Below are 22,113 nucleotides of genomic sequence, written 5' to 3' on the forward strand. Positions count from 1 at the left end.
GCCCGACCCAAATCGTCATCCGGGTCATCAAAAATCGGCTCATCGAAAATGAGCTCTTCTTCAGCTTCGTCTTCCCCCATTCTACCACCGTCTTCGGTGAATAAGGGATAGTTGTCACTATCCTCTTCTTCTTCGTTGTCTTCCAATATAACCCCTCTTTCTCCGTGCTTGGTCCAACAATTATAGCTGGGCATGAAACCATTCTCCAGCAGTGGACGTGAAGGGTCTTCGAGGTAGAGTAATCCTTCATATTCTTACAGGAACTACATGGACAATATATGAAACCATTCGACCGCCTGTTTGCCTCAGCCACGTTGAGAAAATAATGCATGCCAGTAATGAACTCGGGATGGCACCGGTCACCGTACATCCATTGTCGACTCATCTGCATTTTATATGTATATCAAAAATCATTAAGTACACAACATCATGGATATATGAGTGACCAACTTAATTAATATTCAAGTTCATCACATAAAACTAATTGTTTTTTTATAAAAGAAGAGGGGCTCACCGAGGTGGTACCGTGCCGGCTAGGGGACGACGCTGGCGATCGACAGCGGTAAGGACGGGGATGATACTAATTAAAACCTACAAAACATACCATAATTTCAGCTCAAATTGCATATAAAAAAATAAAATCACTAACTTAGGCATTTAATCGAACACCTTGCTTGCACTACAAAAATAGTACGAGTTAAAACTACCAAAGAACTGAGCTAAATTAGGAACGCCGGAAGGAAGGATGATATTGCTAACCCTTGGATAGATGTATGCCGTTAATCTTGTTAAAATGGTGGAGAAAAATAAAGATTATTGGAGTGTGAGAGGTGGAGAATATTTGGAAATGTGAGAGGAGAAGTGAGAATGAGATATGCAGGGAGCTGGCGCTGCCGCGCGATCATATAGGCACAGACCCTTTAGTACCGGTTCCTTACACGAACCGGTACTAAAGGTGCAACCCTGGCCCCACCACCGCCTGGAAATCGGGCCCAAACCCTTTAATACCGGTTCCTGTTACGAACCGGTATTAAAGGTCCATAACGAACCGGTATTGATGTCCCACGCACGGAACCGGTATTAATGCCCCCTTTAGTACCGGTTCGTAAGGGAACCGGTACTAAAGGCTTAGATGGATGAGAGGTTTTCTACTAGTGAAATGTCCAGATGAGGCCATCAGCCGACACAGTAAAAAAAAAAGGGCAGCAAAATCTGAACTAGATCAAGCTCAAAATATGATCATTTATCATCGCAGCTCACTCCATATTGAAACGGAGTCCTTCTTCAGTGCTCCTCCCTTACTAGTAGAAGAAGAGAATTCCATCCCGATTGGTAAGAGCTTTTGGTTCCGGTATCACAAACCAGTACTAAAGGTTTTCGCACCAAAGACAGCTCATCGCAACCCCTTTAGTTTTGGTTGGTGTCTCCAACTAGAAATAAAGATCTCGTTTAAACTGGAACTAAAATCGTGCGGCGTCCTACCCGGACTAGGTAGGAGTAATGCTCACATTAATCTCGGATCCAAACACGACCGGGACTAATGCTCCGGATAGTTCCAACGAAAGGCTTGTTTTCTTCTAGTGCCTAAGCGAAGTTGGGGGATTATATTCAGTTTTTTTCTACCATAGGCCCACCGAAATCCAAATCCAACCCATGTATACCCGTCTATATACATACGATATTTGTACGCCGCGTTAGAAAAATAAGAGGTCACGTGGTAACCATCCCAGTTGCCTAACTACCACCCCATGTTGTGCATGCGTGGTTTTGAAAATCTGTTGGTTGGGTACGCATCCACTCGGATCGGACGACGGCGCTGCCAGACGACGGAATCTCTACGTCGGCAGGGATCCTCCGAATTAAGGGTGCTACCTGCGCCGGTCGTCTTCGCCATCGACTTTGATATCGTGGCCGCTCCAGATCCCTCGGTCCATTGATGGAGGGTACCCTCTGTCCCCGGCGAGGCTAGGGTTAGGTTCTCCTCTCGATCCTATCGAGGTGTTGGGACGGGTTCTCATGTTTGTGCGTGTGGGCTTCTTCCTCCGGCACATTGACCAGTGTGGTGCGGTAGGCTTCTTCCTCTGGGGCACGTGACCGTATTAGTACACCATACATATAGAAATTACTCGTACAAGACAACACGAGCCATACGGGCCACTACAAAGTTGTAAATACATGTTAGATTTTTCAATTTTATGATCATGCCCTCGCTTACTAAGGGGTGTGGAAAGATCTACACCGTCCTTATTTTTACCCAGCCAAATTTTTGCCAAGGGAGAAGCGGAGCAGAAATGTACAGAAACCAACTTTCGAATTTGCGTGAGTTAGCTATCTACGAAGGATCAGCACTGCTCACCTCACCAAAAGTAAATCTAAGGATGGCTGAAATAAATAGTTGGGGGCATCGTTTTCAGATTAAATACTTAGGGAGTGCTCCTATTAAAAATGGCGGTAGTACTTATCTAGTCATACAATAAATAGATATATGCTCCGTTTCAAATTAATTGACTCAGTTTTATCTACGTATGTATGTATATACACATTAAAATGGGTCTATATACATGAGTGGTATCCAGGAAAAAATGAGTCAACTAATGTGGAACGAAGTAAATATTTGTTAGATATCGCATATTAGAAATCTCTACCATGATATTTAAGGATATTAAAATAGACGCGAACATACATATGCATCCATACACACATAACACATATATACACATATAAACTATAAAATTATGATACTATAAAAATTTAAAGCGGAATTTTTTATATTTACAACATATAGTTTGAATTTATGCAAATTTGTAACTGTTATACATAGATAAATGTATAGCAAATAACACTATAATTACTATAAACAACATCAAAATGTCGTGAAATATTGAAACTCGTTAGAATTATAAGTGTTAAAACTATATTATTATAAAAGTAAGTCATTAAAAAGCATACAAGTTCAGTATAAATTATCTTTGATTCTCCCCGGACTTCCGCCTCTAAGCGGCACCGAGCGGCGGGACTGAGAAGGTGCTTCTGGTGTGTCCTATTTTCACGGAGGGAGGGCACCACACCCAATTTTGGTTGTATACGTACACGCTCAAAATGCGGTCGTCCTCGGTCGCGGTTGATCCGGTGCGCTGACCCAAAGCGGCGTATGCGGTCAGGAAAAGTCATCGAGAGGGATCCAGTCCGGATGTTGACTATGCAATACTTGCTTGGTTTGGGAACGCTGAACGCCACAACGAAATCTTCCTCCATGAAAAGTGCGAATGACACGCATCCCATTGTGGAAGCCTGGCGCGTGCTGCATCCAGAACCCACCGTATTGTTGTCCCTGTTGCTGCCTTGCTCCGGGGAGAGGCTGAGAACCGACGGTAGCAGCGGCAGGAGCGGTCTCCTGACGTGGCGCCACTCCGTGCGCACAGCGAGGAAACTGATCCGGTTAGTGTAGGAATCTAGGAGGGAGAAGATGTGATCAAGTGGGTTGTACAGAACCAGGTCCCATGCTCTTCTTGCCATTGTCTGTGTCGCGTCGCGTTTGTTGGGGATGGGGGTGGAGATGCTGAGGATGGGGAAGATGGTGATGCTGGGGACGGGGAAGAAGGGATGATGGGGACAGGGAAGAAAGGGAAGCGGGGTAATTTATTCGGAAGCGCAGGTTTGCAATCGGTTTGTGTAACGGCCGTTGTCCATTCCGCAACGGCCGGGTTTGTTGCATGTCTCTGCTTTGTCTTCCCGACGTGCGAGCGAGTGACCGGTTGGGGGTGGAGCTCGCATGTCGGGTGTGCTTGCTCGTGTTCTTCTGCGACCTGTACGGCGTTCTACCGACTCCTGGAGCATATCTTCCTTTAGACCCTTTGCTGTTTATTTAGCTACCACCCCTTCGTCCTCCTCTAAGTGGTCCACGGTAGCTGGTCGATCTGCTCGTCGCATTGAATTTTTCTGTGTGCTTAATTTCCCGCTTCGGTTTAGTTAGTCTCTTTGATTGGTACACAGCGTTTCCAACAATTTTCTCTTGTATTAGTTGGCAGCATTCGTTGCTAAAATTCTGCAACCGCTCAAGATGATTTGTGAATTATTGCAAAGGAGCGGATGATTTTGAGGGTAATCTCTACTACCTAAAAAGAACGAACAGGTTCCGTCGTCAACCCATTACATCGTCCGTTTCGTCAATTTCATCTTGCTCCCCACCTGGTCGTGATTTGTGTTCTTTCGCCAGAGGGCATTTTGCCCTCTCTGGTGATCCCTAAAAAATCTATTTGCTGACCATTTTATTTAAGTTTACCTACACACGATGCTGCCTGAAGGGTCCCTAGAAATGGATAGTTGGGAAGGTCATCTGAAATTTCAACGGATGTTTGTTGGAATGTTTGACCAACTGAATAAATACTACTATCTAGCAATGATGCTTCAGTCACCTTCAACATATATAAAGATCTACAAGGATGAGTTGCTACATTAATAGATTAGGCCATTATGTTTGTTTGGTTTATTTTCTGCTGTGCTGTGAGTGAACGTTTTACAAAATGGAGTGAATGGATTTGTGACAAACCGCATGAAGATTTCCCCCAGTGATTAGCGAACAACGTATTAATGGGCCAGACAATTATACATGGGCTATGCATGAGTTGGGCTGAAAGCATAATAGATACACGTATTTTTTTTCTGTAACCACATCCATCTCCATGGCTGCTGCATGGCGCGTAAGATCAGTTCAGGAATCCTTGTGCGATCCAAGTTAGAATCCGATTAGGTATCCAGTCGGACTTGTACTGGGACAGGGCGACAGGCCGTGTCTTCTTTACAAATACCTCCGCAGGCGACGACAGCAGAGCCAGCTCGCAACTCGCAAAAGAGAGACCCAAGCTAGAGAGACATGGAGAAGAAAGGATCAGCAATGTCAGGGCCCCACACGCCGTCCGCAATCACCGTTGCCGACGCCGGTGATGCGACAGAGCAGGCCCGGGAGGAAACAGAGGAGACGACGCCAGGGATGGCGTTCCTCACGGCGCTGTACGCGGAGGCGCTGCGCTACATCTACATGACGGAGGAGGACATGGTGGAGGAGTACTGGCAGGCGAGGAAGCTCCGCAAGTACGACCGGAACAAGGAGTGGCCAAAGCGCGCTGCCAGGATCGCCAGGGTCCACCCACCGCCCAGGGAGATGGAAGCGGAGATCGCCGAGTACATGAAGTACCTCGAGGAGGAAGAGGCCCAGTAGATCGGTAGATGTTACTTCAATCTTCCACGATCGGATTCATCATTCGTGTAGAACGCAACCGGCAATTCTATTGCCATCTAAAGGATGATTTCAGGGCGACACTAAAATCGTTGGCAGCGGAACTTTGTGTGACATGTGTATGTTTCACGATCGATTTCACGTAGGAGTGCTTCTCGCCGGTGCGGGGTGGTGTCCTTGGGATTTTCCCGCGGTACGAGGACGCCCGGGGCAGTAGCCTCGGGTTCGACAATGGAGGCGGCCTTCTTCTTCGCCGGAGGAGGTCGGCTAGTTGCTGGGGAGGCGGATCACGAGATCCCTCTACCCCGATGATGAAGATCTAGTCGACGACGAGCTAGCGGCGAAGGGCCTCCGGTGAACACCGAGCCTTGACTTCATTCTTGGCGGATGATGGCGGCGGCTATTGGCGTCGCTCCCTTGCGAAGACATCATCTTTGCTGGCCTCTCCGTTCGTTCTCGCCGAGTAGGGGACTTGCGGCTGTCGGTGAAAACCATGCCGTGATTGGCGCGCGGTGGTGGCGTTAAGCGTCGCTTCCTTCTTGAAGGCATCGTCGTCGCAGTCCGCGGGTGCTCACTCGTGCTGCTCCGGGGCAAACCCTAGATCTAGCCAGGATCGGACGATGATGGCGCACCCTGCGTCATGTTACCTCTTGGGGCATCGTTTTTGGAGTAGCGGCTAGATGGAGGTGGTTTTTGGTGGAGTGTCGTCGATGTTTCTCAGTGGCGTGGAGCTGCGGGGTATTGAAGACGGGCGAGGATTGTTGGACGCGTGCAGGATGGTGGATTTGTTTGGTGTTATGGTGACATCTACGGCGGGCCTGGCATGGTCAATGCGTTGATCTCGCTCGGAGATGGGTTCGAGATAGATGGCGGTGCGAACTCTGTGATGTGTGCAATGGCGCACCCTCAGGGTTTTGCTTTTTGGATGATGTGTGTTGGTGTACCGTCAGGGAGTATGGCCTTGTTCATGGTCCCCCCTTCATCGTAGGTATAGCGAGTTCTCGCTAGGAAGGTGGCTTCGAATTGATCCTTGTATTTCCCTTTTAAGGTATTGCGAATAATTTTATAAAGAAGAAATCTGTGTACATCCACCTGCAAATTGCTGACGGCTACCGATCATTCCCAGTCGAGTCTAATTGCAGATTGCTATCATAGGTACAGAGAAGAGAACTTTGCAAAACTCACAAACATGCAAACCAACGGTCTAAGGCATGCAACACAGTAAATGTCCAGATGAGGCCATCGGCCGACACAGTAAAAAGAAAGGGCAGCAAAATCTGAACTAGATCAAGCTCAAAATATGATCATTTATCATCGCAGCTCACTCCATATTGAAACGGAGTCCTTCTTCAGTGCTCCTCCCTTAGTAGTAGAAGAAGAGAATTCCATCCCGATTGGTAAGAGCTTTTGGTTCCGGTGTTACAAACCAGTACTAAAGGTTTTTGCACCAAAGATAGCTCATCGCAACCCCTTTAGTTTTGGTTGGTGTCTCCAACTAGAACTAAACGTTATGCGGCGTCCTACCCGGACTAGGTAGGAGTAATGCTCACATTAATCTCGGATCCAAACACGACCGGAACTAATGCTCCGGATAGTTCCAACGAAAGGCTCGTTTTCTTCTAGTGCCTAAGCGAAGTTGGGGGATTATATTCAGTTTTTTTCAACCATAGGCCCGCCGAAATCCAAATCCAACCCATGTATACCCGTCTATATACATACGATATATGTAGGCCGCGTTAGAAAAATAAGAGGTCACGTGGTAACCATCCCAGTTGCCTAACTACCACCCCAGGTTGTGCATGCGTGGTTTTGAAAACCTGTTGGTTGGGTACGCATCCACTCGGATCGGACGACGGCGCTGCCAGACGACGGAATCTCTACGTCGGCAGGGATCCTCCGAATTAAGGGTGCTACCTGCGCCGGTCGTCTTCGCCATCGACTTTGATATCGTGGCCGCTCCTGCATCCCTCGGTCCATTGATGGAGGGTACCCTCTCGTCCCCGGCGAGGCTAGGGTTAGGTTCTCCTCTCGATCCTATCGAGGTGTTGGGACGGGTTCTCATGTTTGTGCGTGTGGGCTTCTTCCTCCGGCACATTGACCAGTGTGGTGTGGTAGGCTTCTTCCTCTGGGGCACGAGACCGTATTAGTACACCATACGTACAGAAATTACTCGTACAAGACAACACGAGCCATATGGGCCACTACAAAGTTGTAAATACATGTTAGATTTTTCAATTTTATGATCATGCCCTCATTTACTAAGGGGTGTGGAAAGATCTACACCGTCCTTATTTTTTACCCAGCCAAATTTTTGCCAAGGGAGAAGCGGAGCAGAAATGTACAGAAACCAACTTTCGAATTTGCGTGAGTTAGCTATCTACGAAGGATCAGCACTGCTCACCTCACCAAAAGTAAATCTAACGGATGGCTGAAGTAAATAGTTGGGGGCATCGTTTTCAGATTAAATACTTAGGGAGTGCTCCTATTTAAGAATGGCGGTAGTGCTTATCTAGTCATACAATAAATAGATATATGCTCCGCTTCAAATTAATTGACTCAGTTTTATCTACGTATGTATGTATAGCACAAAACCCGTGCGTTGCTACGGTATCGCATTAAATTAAATTATCTCCTTTCATAAGTTACCGTGCGTCGATCAAATCGAAATAGCATGTAGCATTTGATTGATCTATTTTTATCTCGTGTTTTAGTTGAAAATCACGTAATATCAATTTAAAATGTAATCTGCAAAAAAGTAAAATAATTAAATAAAGTAAAATATTTTGGATAAATACACAAACACAAACAATGCAATATTTTACCTTGTGGGAGATACTCGTATGTTAATTATTTGTTATATGTTTATCATCTTCCGCTGAAACCGGAGATAAAGCCAGCTTGTTTGGTGATGGAGACAATGGATCTTCATTCGTCAATTTTGAACTAAAAGAGTCAGAACATTCCGAAACGATAGATGCGGTGGAGATGGTAAAAGATGACAATGGATCATCTTAAACACATGTTTTAGAACTTTTGGCCCTTTTTAGAGGCATATTATCAAAATCATCAACAGTGGTTGATTCAATATTGAGATCCATTTCCTCAAATAACAAAAAAGTTATAATCAGACTAGAGTGTGGATTTTGTACACGCAGGTATGGGTGAGGAAGTAATCTGTACCGTACAGGATAGCAGGTTGCTTTGAGATCCGGAGAAAAGAAAAGGAGGAGTATCATTTGCGTACATTTATTTAGTTGCGTCAGGCGTTACTTTTCCCCGGGCTTTGCTGCGCTCGACACGGCCACCAGACAAAGCTAGCAACTTCCGCGGCCACCACTGCCCATCTCCCCTAAAAAATTGTCGCTCCAAATCCTCTGTCGCCGCCGCCGCCGTCGCCGCGGATGCTCCGTCTCCCGCCCTCTCCGCTCGGCGCCCCCTTCTTCTGGCTGCGCGGCTGCTCCGTCTCCCGCCTTCTCCCGTCCGCGCCCCCTTCTTCTGGCTGGCGCGGCTGATCCGCTGGAGCGGTTTCTCCTCCACCCCGTCCTCTCCATCAGGCTGGCGGCCTTGGGCCTCTTGCAGTCAATGTCCGGCGGGGCAAGTCCAGGGAGAACGACCTCTCCCCGAGTTCTTCGAGGGGGCTGTATCCACCGATGATTTCTACCCGCTGCCCGAGTACGTAGCCTCCCTGATCCCTCCTGCCGACGCGCCGGTATCCTTTGACCGGTTTGTGGTGGAGCGTTGGGATGAACAGAAGGAAGCTTCTTACTTCGTCGGGCCCCAAGAAGGCAGCAGCGGCAGTAGCAGCGTCGATGAAGGAGACGACCAAGGACTTGGCAGCATCCACGACGACGGCGGCGCACAAGAAAGGGGCAGCACCATCGACGACCGCTGCGTCGAAGAGTAAGGAAGCATCGCCGGCGGCGCGCACGATTTGGATAGTGGCTTCGGCAACGATGTCGCCCAAGATGGGAGCCGCGGCAGAGGCGACGCTGGTCAGCTGGTGTCGGATACAGGTAAGGAGGCAGAAAATTATTGTCCAATTTCCCTACTCTGTTCCAGAGAGTTAACTACCTTTAGAAATCATGTCAATGGTCATTACGTTTTGAGTTTTGAGGGCTGAAATCTGTATCATGCACGCTGCATCTCGATCGTGTTCCACTTTTCCCGGTCTTTCTGACGCCTAGTGTTGCTACTCTTTAGATCCGCCGAGGGGACTCAGGTTACGATGCGGACGACGAGGACAGCGTTGGATACGGTGGCCGGCAACCCTGGGCAATCAACTGCTGCCATCAGAGCGGAGAACGAAGGGGACCTGCTGTTTGCACCCGATGAGATGAGTTTGATATTTACATGGATTCCAAATTGAAATTAACAAGTCGCTGTTTTCCGACTTCATACATAATCTTGATTCGAGAACATACAAAAAAAAAAACGCAGGGTGCTGCTGGCCACGGAGTCGGTGACGAGCAGGTTGCGGAGAACATGGGGGCCGGCGTCGTCGACTTTGCAGCCGTGATGGTCCCGGACGGCGACTCGTCTTCAGACGCTGGGTACCAGGCCACACACGAGCACTAAGATGGCGGCGACGAGGTGCTCACTGCTCAGCCCCCATCGTGGTTTCGCCGGCGATGGCGTCCGGAACCTCATGCAGCGACGGGTCCGCGCTCGGCTCGTCTGATTGTGGTTTGGTCACCAGACCGTAGTTTGTCGTCAGTTAGCATTTTATTCTGTCAGTTAGCGAGGTGTTTTCTTTTGGTCGCCAGAGTGCAGTTACTCGTCGGGTTCAGCTAGCTGGGGTTATTCTAATTTGGTCGTTACCTGGCAAATAGTCTGAGATGTTTGTGTTGGAACCTTTTTGGCCGATGACTCCTAGCAAGAAATCTAGTCATGTACCAATCAATGGCAATTGTAATATATTTTTTCCACCGATGTTGATTATCCTGTTCTCCTTCTTAAGCTGATTACAGTCACTAGAACGACCCAAGTGGAAGACAATCGGATATGATGTGCCTCTTTTTGAAGACAGGCTGATTACGGTCACTGCATTCCAAGCACACGGCGCCGCTGTCTGGTTTCTTCCGGCTGCTCGGATCCATGGCGTCGGCCAACTCTGGTGTGAGAGAGGAGAGAAATGAGGGGAAGAGAGATATAATCGGTTTGGTGTGGTCAGAAGTCTCTCTCCCTGTCTCCAATGGAATCTGAAGCATGTAGGTGAACCCATGCCGGACGGACAGCATGCCCCTGTATGCTTTGACCACTCACCTAGAGAAAATTGTCCACCGTGCAATATTAGGGAGAACCGGAGAAGCATGGTAAAGTGGAGAGAAGACCGATCAGGGTCAACTGACATCACCGGAATAAGAAAACAGGAAGAGAAAGCAGGAAAGAGGAGGCGATGGAAGAGCTGATCCGGAGAAAGGATGGAGGAAGGAGATGATAAGGAGAAAAGCACGTCCCGGGAATTCTGTGTGCCTACCCGCTGTGTAGGCCTCTAGGGAATCTCTGGCAAACCTGACTGCCTTTATTCCGTGTCTCATGGCTCTGCCACTCCTTTTAGAAAATGCAACAAAGGTGCACAAAGGACTTCCTCCATCTTCTATTTTCTCCGGATCTCAAAGCAACCTGCTAGTCTGAACGGTAAGGATTGCTTCCTCACCCATACTTGCGTGTACAAAGTTATTTCCGAATCAGACTATTCAAATAATTATTCAGAAAAAGCAACGCATAAAAAGTGATGGTGTTATTTGTAATTAATATTTTTTTAGCACAGTCAGATAATTCATCTATTATAGCACTGTACCACATATTCTGCATCCAATCTATACTACGTGTACATCTAAAGGATAAGGCATACTTTGATACTTGCTGCAGCATACACCATGCTAGGAAAAACTCACAGAAGCTATTCAAATTTTACCTCCTCATCCGTAGAAACAGGTGACTTGTTGGCTGGCTGGCATATCTTTTCCTGATACTTCCTCACTTTTCTACAAGAAACAAACGCTGCAACATTCAGACTGCTACCGAACCTTTTTTCCATGATATGTAGAATAATTAAGATCTTTTGTAATTTTGTTTTGCTGTTTTCAAAAAAAAAAAAACTGATAGAAACTATTGCAAATTTACCTCGACATCCTTAGAAACAAATGACTTGAATTCAGTGATTGCTACCATCTCTTGTCCTGCTCCTGCCTCAATTCTCTGCAAGATACAAACGCTGAACGATTTATTGTTTGACTACAAAAAAAAGGAAGATACTGATTTTTTTGCCATGGTTTGTAGACAAATCAATCTGCAGTGTTGCTTCTACCTCAATTATCTGCAGGAAACAAACGATGAATGATTCATTATCTGACTACAAATAAGGAGATACTGAAAAACTAATGAATCAACAGTGATGTTAGCCGAAAGAACAAACCACACGAATTCAGCAAATCCATTAGTACTTAGGGATTTCTATTTCCGTGCCCTCGGGTCGTTAGTTGTACTCAGTTTTCTCCAGCCCCTTAGTTTTTCCTCAGTTTTCCCCAAGCCTATGTCTGAAACCCGCAGAAGGAGCTCAGACGGAAGGAATCTATTTATTTGGACGTTCTGTGCTGATGTGTTGCGCCACGTCGTCTGTGGGGCCGCGTCGTGTGGGGCGCGTCGTGTGGGGCCGTGTCGCGTGGGGCTGGTAGAAAGGGACCGCGTGGGACAGGATGAGAAGCGTTTGGTTGCACGTGAGCAGGAGCTGGGTTTTGTCTCTCTTGGCCCAAATATGCATTTTTAAGAGCACCTTTTTCCCTCTTTCTCTCTCTGTCTTTTTCACCAAATTAGTATCAAATCTAGAGAAGCTTCTATTTCTGTTTTTCTTCAATATGGCAGCAAATCTAGTAGCAAATCTAGTAGCAAATCTCTGGGGTTATTTATGCCTTTTGGCCCTCGTTTTTTGCCCAATATGGCAGCAAATCTAGAAGCTAGTATATGATAAATTCACAACAGCATAATCAGAAAACTAAGCATAATACATAAACTGCATACAGCAGCCAAAAGCAGCCAATAACGTTCTTAATGTTCACGACAAACTAAGCAGAAAAATATACAAGACGCACGTAATGTATGGACAACAAGAAGATTAGGATAGGGACCTCAAGATGAATGAATTTGTTCTTCATTCCTCCCCATATATTTCTTCCTCCCTCCATTCGTGCATTACCCCAAGGAAATATGCATTGAACTCCTTCCGTCTGTAGTGTGAGGCCAATACATCCTCCAAACGGTATGGCCTGTGTTCATTTCTCAAACCGTAGAGTCCTATTCTATCCACGCGTAGTGGCCACTCATCCCAGGCCTTTGTATCATGAGAGTACTCTCTGATATAACCCAAATCCGTGTAGTAGATGCTGCCAGGTCGAAGTGTCGGGTACACTCGGTGTCGACGGAGATACACCGGACATAATTCACGAAGAAGGCATTATCGCCAATGTTACCGACCGGATGGAGAGAGCGCTCCGAGTGTCCACACGGTACACCAATGGTTTGCCCGCCAAAGCCTCGCCGACCAACAACACAAGCAACAGATCACCATCCGACTTCACAAGGTAGAACTTCGACGTCCAAGTTCTGGAAATGAAATTAGTGTCTCCATCTTGACAAGTGCTCGCGCGCTGCTGCAACTGTACATTGGTGCACACTATTCTTTCGATCTCAAAATTGTCCGCAGCTCATCGCATACAAGTTTACCATTGAAGGGGGTAATGCAACGCAGACAATGGTTCTTGATCGAAAATTTTCCTTCTCCCCAATCTTCATTTATATCCTTAGTTGGAGTGCTCTCATCGACCCAACCAATTTCCGGCGGGTAATGTGCGGCAACGAAGACCATAGTCGGGGATTTGATAACAATGATCGATTTCGAAAAACGGATGGCATCCGCGCCTCAAACATAGTGTTCGATTTCTTTGTGAGTGGGTTCAGCAGCCGTATCTTGTGCGGCGGGTTCTTCCGGGCAAGCACGATGACGCCACGGCAAAAGCCGACGAAGTAGTATCTAAAATATATTGATGAAGATAACATTCAGCACTAAGATGTTTAAGATTGAAAATAAAAAGGTAGATATGGAGGAACTTGAACCTTGTATGAACTTCCGATAGATCTATGGTGACGTAGCGTGATGTGCCGAGTTGGAGGAAGGTGAACTCAGCAACGCGTGGAAGGTCGTGGTCTAGCATGATCCATTCGTCCAGGTGCACGTCGGGCTCGGTGCAAACCCGAGCGCCAATTTCTACAGACTTGCCTCATAGCAGAGTAGGTGTCGGCGTACTCCTCGTTCGCCAGTAAGCATTCGCCGATCTTATGAAGTGGTCCATCAGCCGAGAGAGAGGCCCAGTTCACGGAGGCGCCGCGCTTGGATGCGCCGCCCTCGGAGGCGACGCGCTCGGTGGCGACGCGCTCGGTGGCGACGGGCTCGGCGGCAACGGGCTCGGAGGCGACGGGCGCGGAGGCGACGGCCGCCGGCGCATTCTTCTTCTCCATCGCCGGCAGGGTAGCGTGCGTACGGCGGTTAGGGTTTTTTCGATTTGGAGAAGTTGATGGGACGTGAGAGGGGTGGTTTCGTGCGTGAGCGAGAATGAGACGACCGTGTGCGGAGGAGGGAGGGGCTTACGCGTCCTAAATGCGACCCGCGTCCTACGCGTCCACTATTTGCACGTCTGCACCGCGACACGCGCCAACAATGGCACGTCTTCCACTTCTGCATCGCAACACGCGTCCTCGGGTTTAACTCTGAAAATTTAGATATATTCAGGTATACCCTCGAGTCATATACTAGCATTTTTTGTGTGCTCAGTTTTCCCCTTGAGTGCTAATACTGGCTAGTGCAATATACTCAGTTTTACCCTCAAGTGGCTAGTCAACAGAGAGTCAACAAATGGGATTAACTAGTTAAATGAGTTATTTAATGTGCAAAAAATTCCGAAAAAGAGTGGCACTTACTCATTGAGTCTTTACCACAAATTGCCACTTCTCAAATCATAGATAAATCATAGATAAATCAAGTTTCACCATAAATTGCCACTTCTCAAATCACCTAGTAGCTATGAAGGTGCATGGTTTTCCATAATAAGCCCTACCCAAAACAGCTTTCCCCGAAACATACTTTGTCTGAATGAGGCCATAATTTCCACACTCACGTAGATTTGTATTGCAAATAGTTTGAGGTAGGCCAAGATGGATTTCATTGTACAAAACACGCATTTTCCATTTTTTAAATCTCATATTTGAATCCCTTAGTCTGTTTACTACTCACTTGCCCTTGGTTTCTTGATACTACTCGGCTTTGCCCTCTCCCTTCACAAACTCTCACGGACGCCCAACATTGCCCTGATTGGTCCAGCACATGTCACGCGGATCGTGCCCGCCGACCGTTGATCGTATGATCTAACGGGCAGGATAACCCCTATCTCTCTCTCTGGTCGGGGCCACCACCCTCTCTCTCTCTGTCGTCGGTTAGCTTCACGCAAAGTTTGGTTTTCTGCATTATTTTTTACGAGCTAAATTATAAACTCTTTTTAGGCATTACTTTTCACGCAAAAAATGATAAACCATCACCGATTTGTTGTAGCCATTACTTTTCACGCAAAAAAATGATACACCATCACCCATTTCTTGTACCCATTACTTTTTACGCAGAAAACGATAAATCATCACCGATTTTGTTGTAGCCATTACTTTTCACGCAAAAAATGATACATCATCACCCATTTCTTGTAGGCATTACTTTTCACGCAAAAAATGATAAACCATCACCGGTTTTGTTGTAGCCATTACTTTTCACGCAAAAAATGATACACCATCACCCATTTCTTGTAGCCATTACTTTTCACGCAAAAAATGATAAACCATCAACGATTTGTTGTAGCCATTACGGTAAATGATAAACTATCACGAATTACCATTTCTTTTAGGCATTACTTTTCACGGTAAAATGATAAACTATATCACGAAGTTCCATTTCCGTCAAGATAGTTCGCATTACTTTTCTGTTGAGATATATACCCCCACAACGGTCGTCTCCTCCTTAATTTATTGTGTAAACCCCCACAACGGCCATATCCTCCTTAATTTATTGTGTAAACCCCCACCAACGTTCACCTCCTCCTTATTTTATTGTGTAAACCCCTACAACGGTCATCTCTCCCTTATAAACACCCACACGGTCATCCCTTGTGTCAATAGGTTCTGCCTCTCTCTTCTTCGTTCACATACACTTGATCCATTGCCATGGCTTCGACGTCTCGGACGCGGACCGGAAGGGGAAGGGGAAGGGGAAGGGGAAGTGGATCATCATCATTGCCACCACCACCGTCAACACTGCCATTGATCATAGAGGAGTTCTTCATCGTCGTCTATGAAGACCCTTTGGTCAAGAAGGTACGTACGCGTTCCCACATATATGATGCATGTGATTAATTATGGGCATGTTCTAAAAAACCTTTAATTTCAAACGATCGGCGCTCGATCTCTTTGCGAGGCTCTCCCAAAAAAGTTTGCGGACTATCTTGACGGCCGGGAGCCGGCTAAGGTGTATCCGCGAGCAGCCGACCGTGGTCCTCGTCTCTCGGACCGTGGAGGTCCTATTTGACGGTCAAGGCCGGATGTACCTCGACAAGGGTTGGGAGAATTTCGCCATCGCGCACGGTGTGGATTTCGGCTGCTTCGTACACTTCAAATATGAAGGCGATGATGTGCTCACAGTAAAGGTGTTCGACGGAACAATGTGCAGGAAGTACTACTACTAGGACGACGAAGATACTGACGATGAAAGCGACGACGACGTGAAGCCATGCATCCATCCCCTTTAGATAAGGGGATTATGACCAAGAATATATATGTAGCTTCATATGCATCGATTTAGAGATCTAACTATTTTCTATATATTATGCATGTAAAAGATAATATCGCATTTCCACTATTATTCGAGCACCACATCCTCCAAACGATGCCGATGCCGATGCCTCTATCGGCATGGTCAGAACGGCTATGCTCGCCGCCACTGCTAGGTCAACGTCGGGATGCACAATGTTTAGCATAAGAGTCACTTTAGATTAAGCTACGAAAATAGTCACCTGCCACAGCGGTCATTGGCTGCGGAGGCCCCACAGAGCGGCAATATAATTTTCTATAAATAAATAGACGACCCACTGGTCATTGGCTGCGGCAGCCCCATAGAGTGGCCCCATTTGTCATTGGCAGCACCGCGTATACAATCAGGAAATAAAACGGCCCACTCGTCAGCGGTAGATGGATGGCTACCCGTCAGCACGAGACGGTCAGAGAGGAACTGCCCTCTATGCAACCCCACCTCTGTGCAGCCCCACCCGTCGATTAATCGGTACCGGTAAGGCCTCGACCCGACGGCAACCCGCGTCTTCGAGGGGTTTCAAACTAGAGGGAGGGGAAAGCTGAGGAAAAACTAACGAGCTGGGGAAAACTGAGTACAACTAACGAAGCAGGGGCACGAAAATAGAAATCCCTAGTACTTATGACGTACCTCGTGTGGAATTTGTGCGGACATAGTTTTGACATACTCGGCAGAACTATGACAATGGTCCTATTCGGTAGAACAACGCAATGACGTACACGGGCAGAACGACACAACGATGCAATGGCGAGATTGTATGTTTCTATCAACGGAATCGAGTGCTATTTATAGCCTTCGGCTTGCGGAACGGATAAAGGAGTCGATCGTGGAAAGGACTCTGTGTTGTTGCAGAATCTAGAGGAGAACGGGCGAGGCACGATCGTTTGTTTCCGTCCATGCAAATACGTGCGGAGAGTTCAGACTGATGTACAACAGAGTTTTGGTCTTGTACGTTTGATATGGACGAAAATACCAGGCCCTCGTTCGGCAGCGCGGCATCACCTGGGCCGGCACACGACGTTTAGGGAGAAGCACGCACGCAGCAAATGTTTTGGCCCACAGTTCGTGATCCACGTTCGGGAAGCTGCCCCATTCTTCCTTGCATCGCGAGAAAAGGGGATAAGGTAGTTCGCCGTTGTCCTCGCCATGGAGGTCAAGAGTAGCTCGCCCTGGCTCCTCTCGCGCCTCGACCCGTAGGTCAACTTCGCCACCGGCCATTCACCGCGACGCACAGGCCCACCGCCCGCACGCCTCCGCTCCGCCCCGCCCATGCAGCACCCCGCCGCGGACGGCCACCTCGCCTGCTCGGCCCCACCCCGCCCGTGCAGCACCCCACCGCCGACGGCCACCTCGCCTCCGCTCATCCCCTCCCGCCTGTGCAGCACCCCACCGCCGACGGCCACCTCGCCTACGCACCGCCCCGCCCGTGCAACACCCCACCGCCGATGGCCAAGCCCTGCACACGCACGAACGTAGCACAGCGACCACGTCCGCCAAAAGCGCTCTGGCCGCCCGTCTCGCTACGCCTCTAGCGCTCCGATCGCCTGTCTCGCTCGCATTGGTTCGTGGCCGCCCGTCTCGGCGTCTCGCTCGCGTGGGTTCGTTAAGGATGGGGAAAACGTCTGCTCGTGTGGGTTCGTTCGGGGTAGGAAAAAGTTAGAACCAACCGGTAGGTAATGGTCTTGTACAGTATTATGCGGTTTGGTGGAAGGGTAAAATGGTCCAAAAAAAGCATTGACGAAACTTTTTGGTAGAAACCTTAGATCCTTTATTATTATTACTAGTATAAATATGCACGTGCGTTGCACCGGGAGAGAAACTCAAATACAATGGTACAAGTGAATAACTGACATATCTAATTGTACCAAAATTTATAATATCACTAATTATTGTAGCTTGACCAAAATCATCTTCGGTAACCACGTAATAATGTCCCAATACTTCACTTAATAAAAAAATATGTAGTAAAAAAATTATGGCTACAATCAAACCTCACTAACAAGTTGTACTACATCAATTGAACTAAGCAAGCAACGAATTTAAGTACATGTAATTTGTTTAAGTGCGAGACTGAATTGTGGGGGATATTGCTACAATAATAGCATTGATGTAAAAAGTTCCAGAAATAAAGTATTGCCTAGATATTTCTTAACATGTAGTATATAATGGTTATTTTCTAATACAAAGGCAAATCCAAGATTTGGTATCACATTGGCTGTTGCAAACAACATGAAATGCCTACCTCTTCACTGAGTTGTGGCAACAAGTATAGTACATGATAAGATTTTCTTTTTTGCACGTAGTACACGAGCACCTCAACCCCACAGAGAGATCAAAGCTTATTCAGAGGGTGCTATGATGAATGTAGTAGGCCAAAGAATAGGGAATGGCCTTCATCATCTATACATTAGCGATTGCTTGTCGAGAGAGCCAGGAACAACAGAAGATAGATGGATAATAACGTGCTGGACATATGTTTTTCAGCTTAAGAAACAATAAAAACACACCAGATTTGTAGGCAATGATCAGCTGATTTTTTTCAACAGAAAGCGATAAATCAGTTATAGGATATCAATCGTATGTCACACATCAATGTACGTAGCAATGTAATTCAAGGATTGCTAAAGAAGTGAAGAAGCAATTATAAACTTCAATGCATACCTGCACATAGATTATACATACTGGTTTGCTTGCCATCGTGTAGATAGAGCTGGCTTGTGTGTGCGGCATCTGAATCCTTTCTTTCATTGGCCCGTGCCTTCTCTGCGTACACGAGTAACAACAACAACGTGGTAGATTCAATTTGGCAAGTTCAAATCGAAGACTTCAATAGGATTTGACTGTCTTCAGGTTCAGCAAGCAAACCGAAACCACATGGGCCTAGAGATTCACCCGGCAAATTGCGCTGCAGATCATCTCATGGTGGAAGTTGAAAGCTAGCCCTGCTCCTCATGTTGGCAAGCAAACAAGTAGGGCAGAGAGGCCAGTTCGTTTTTGGTTTCTGATCTGAATAAAGAATACTACCAATCATGCCACAATGCAAACTGAAGCTGTCAACGGAAACAATGTGTGTACTGCACATTCTCCCGTCGATTTCCAGGCAAGGAGATAAGGAGCCAGAACGCAGAAACACGTACAAATCGACTTCAATCAATTGAGGGATGTATCCCAGCATCATCGCTCCGATTCGCGGCAGGGAGCTCACCGCGTAGATGAAAAATCTACAGTACCAACCTCACAACGGAGGACGTCACTTGTGAAGGCGACCCCAAACAAATCCATTGAGCTAGCTGCCGACGCGACGGAGCGACCTCTTCGTCTTTCCGAGCGGGTAGAGCTCGCGCCCAGAGGTCCCCAGGATGGTCGATCGGGCGGAGGTCGGCTGGATGCTCGCAAGTTCCCCAAGGTGGCCGACACCGCGACCGGCACAATCCCGCGGACGAGCTGGTCGGCGTGATCCAGACTGCCCCAAGGCCGGCGAGATTCGTTTGTATTATATGGTCTGTGTTTTTTATGTGAACCGATTGTCGACCGGTTCGGCAAGGACTGCGGATAGAAGAAACCCAGGCCCAGGCCCATCAAAAGCGACAGATCGACGGAAAGACACGATTAACGTACGGAACATTTTAACGAAGCGTTTTCTTAATGACTTATCGGTGGCAAGGCATGTAATTAAGAGGAAAATTCGGGGCAAAAACTGACGGACCAACAAGAAACTCTTTTGCTTTTATTATTAGGTATAGATTAGGTATAGATATACACATTAAAATGGGTCTAAATACATGAGTGGTATCCAGGAAAAAATGAGTCAACTAATGTGGAACGAAGTAAATATTTGTTAGATATCGCATATTAGAAATCTCTACCATGATATTTAAGGATATTAAAATAGACGCGAACATACATATGCATCCATACACACATAACACATATATAAACATATAAACTATAAAATTATGATACTATAAAAATTTAAAGCGGAATTTTTTATATTTACAACATATAGTTTGAATTTATGCAAATTTCTAACTGTTATACATAGATAAATGTATAGCAAATAACACTATAATTACTATAAACAACATCAAAATTTCGTGAAATATTGAAACTCGTTAGAATTGTAAGTGTTAAAACTATATTATTATAAAAGTAAGTCATTAAAAAGCATACAAGTTCAGTATAAATTATCTTTGATTCTCCCCGGACTTCCGCCTCTAAGCGGCACGGAGCGGCGGGACTGAGAAGGTGCTTCTGGTGTGTCCTATTTTCACGGAGGGAGGGCACCACACCCAATTTTGGTTGTATACGGACACGCTCAAAATGCGGCCGTCCTCGGTCGCGGTTGATCCGGTGCGCTGACCCAAAGCGGCGTATGCGGTCAGCAAAAGTCATCGAGAGGGATCCAGTCCGGATGTTGACTTTGCAATACTTGCTTGGTTTGGGAACGCTGAACGCCACAACGAATCTTCCTCCATGAAAAGTGCGAATGACACGCATCCCATTGTGGAAGCCTGGCGCGTGCTGCATCCAGAACCCACCGTATTGTTGTCCCTTTTGCTGCCTTGCTCCGGGGAGAGGCTGAGAACCGACGGTAGCAGCGGCAGGAACGGTCTCCTGACGTGGCGCCACTCCGTGCGCACAGCGAGGAAACTGATCCGGTTAGTGTAGGAATCTAGGAGGGAGAAGATGTGATCGAGTGGGTTGTATAGAACCAGGTCCCATGCTCTTCTTGCCATTGTCTGTGTTGCGTCGCGTTTGTTGGGGATGGGGGTGGAGATGCTGAGGATGGGGAAGATGGTGATGCTGGGGACGGGGAAGAAGGGATGCTGGGGACAGGGAAGAAATGGAAGCGGGGTAATTTATTCGGAAGCGCAGGTTTGCAATCGGTTTGTGTAACGGCCGTTGTCCATTCCGTAACGGCCGGATTTGTTGCATGTCTCTGCTTCGTCTTCCCGACGTGCGAGCGAGTGACCGGGTGGGGGTGGAGCTCGTATGTCGGGTGTGCTTACTCGTGTTCTTCTGCGACCTGTACGGTGTTCTATCCGACTCCTGGAGCATATCTTCCTTTAGACCCTTTGCTGTTTATTTAGCTACCACCCCTTCGTCCTCCTCTAAGTGGTCCACGGTAGCTGGTCGATCTGCTCGTCGCATTGAATTTTTCTGTGTGCTTAATTTCCCGCTTCGGTTTAGTTAGTCTCTTTGATTGGTACACAGCGTTTCCAACATTTTTCGCTTGTATTAGTTGGCAGCATTCGTTGCTAAAATTCTGCAACCGCTCAAGATGATTTGTGAATTATTGCATAGGAGCGGATGATTTTGAGGGTAATCTCTACTACCTAAAAAGAACGAACAGGTTCCGTCGTCAACCCATTACGTCGTCCGTTTCGTCAATTTCGTCTTGCTCCCCACCTGGTCGTGATTTGTGTTTTTTCGCCAGAGGGCATTTTGCCCTCTCTGGTGATCCCTAAAAAATCTATTTGCTGACCATTTTATTTAAGTTTGCCTACACACGATGCTGCCTGAAGGGTCCCTAGAAATGGATAGTTGGGAAGGTCATCTGAAATTTCAACGCATGTTTGTTGGAATGTTTGACCAACTGAATAAATACTACTATCTAGCAATGATGCTTCAATCACCTTCAACATATATAAAGATCTACAAGGATGAGTTGCTACATTAATAGATTAGGCCATTATGTTTGTTTGGTTTATTTTCTGCTGTGAGTGACACATGTTTTGTTAGCAGTGTGAACGTTTTACAAAATGGAGTGAATGGATTTGTGACAAACCGCATGAAGATTTCCCCCAGTGATTAGCGAACAACGTATTAATGGGCCAGACAATTATACATGGGCTATGCATGAGTTGGGCTGAAAGCATAATAGATACACGTTTTTTTTTTCTGTAACCACATCCATCTCCATGGCTGCTGCATGGCGCGTAAGATCAGTTCAGGAATCCTTGTGCGATCCAAGTTA

The sequence above is a fragment of the Lolium rigidum genome, chromosome 1, assembly GCF_022539505.1.
Source record: "Lolium rigidum isolate FL_2022 chromosome 1, APGP_CSIRO_Lrig_0.1, whole genome shotgun sequence".
Lineage (NCBI taxonomy): Eukaryota > Viridiplantae > Streptophyta > Magnoliopsida > Poales > Poaceae > Lolium > Lolium rigidum.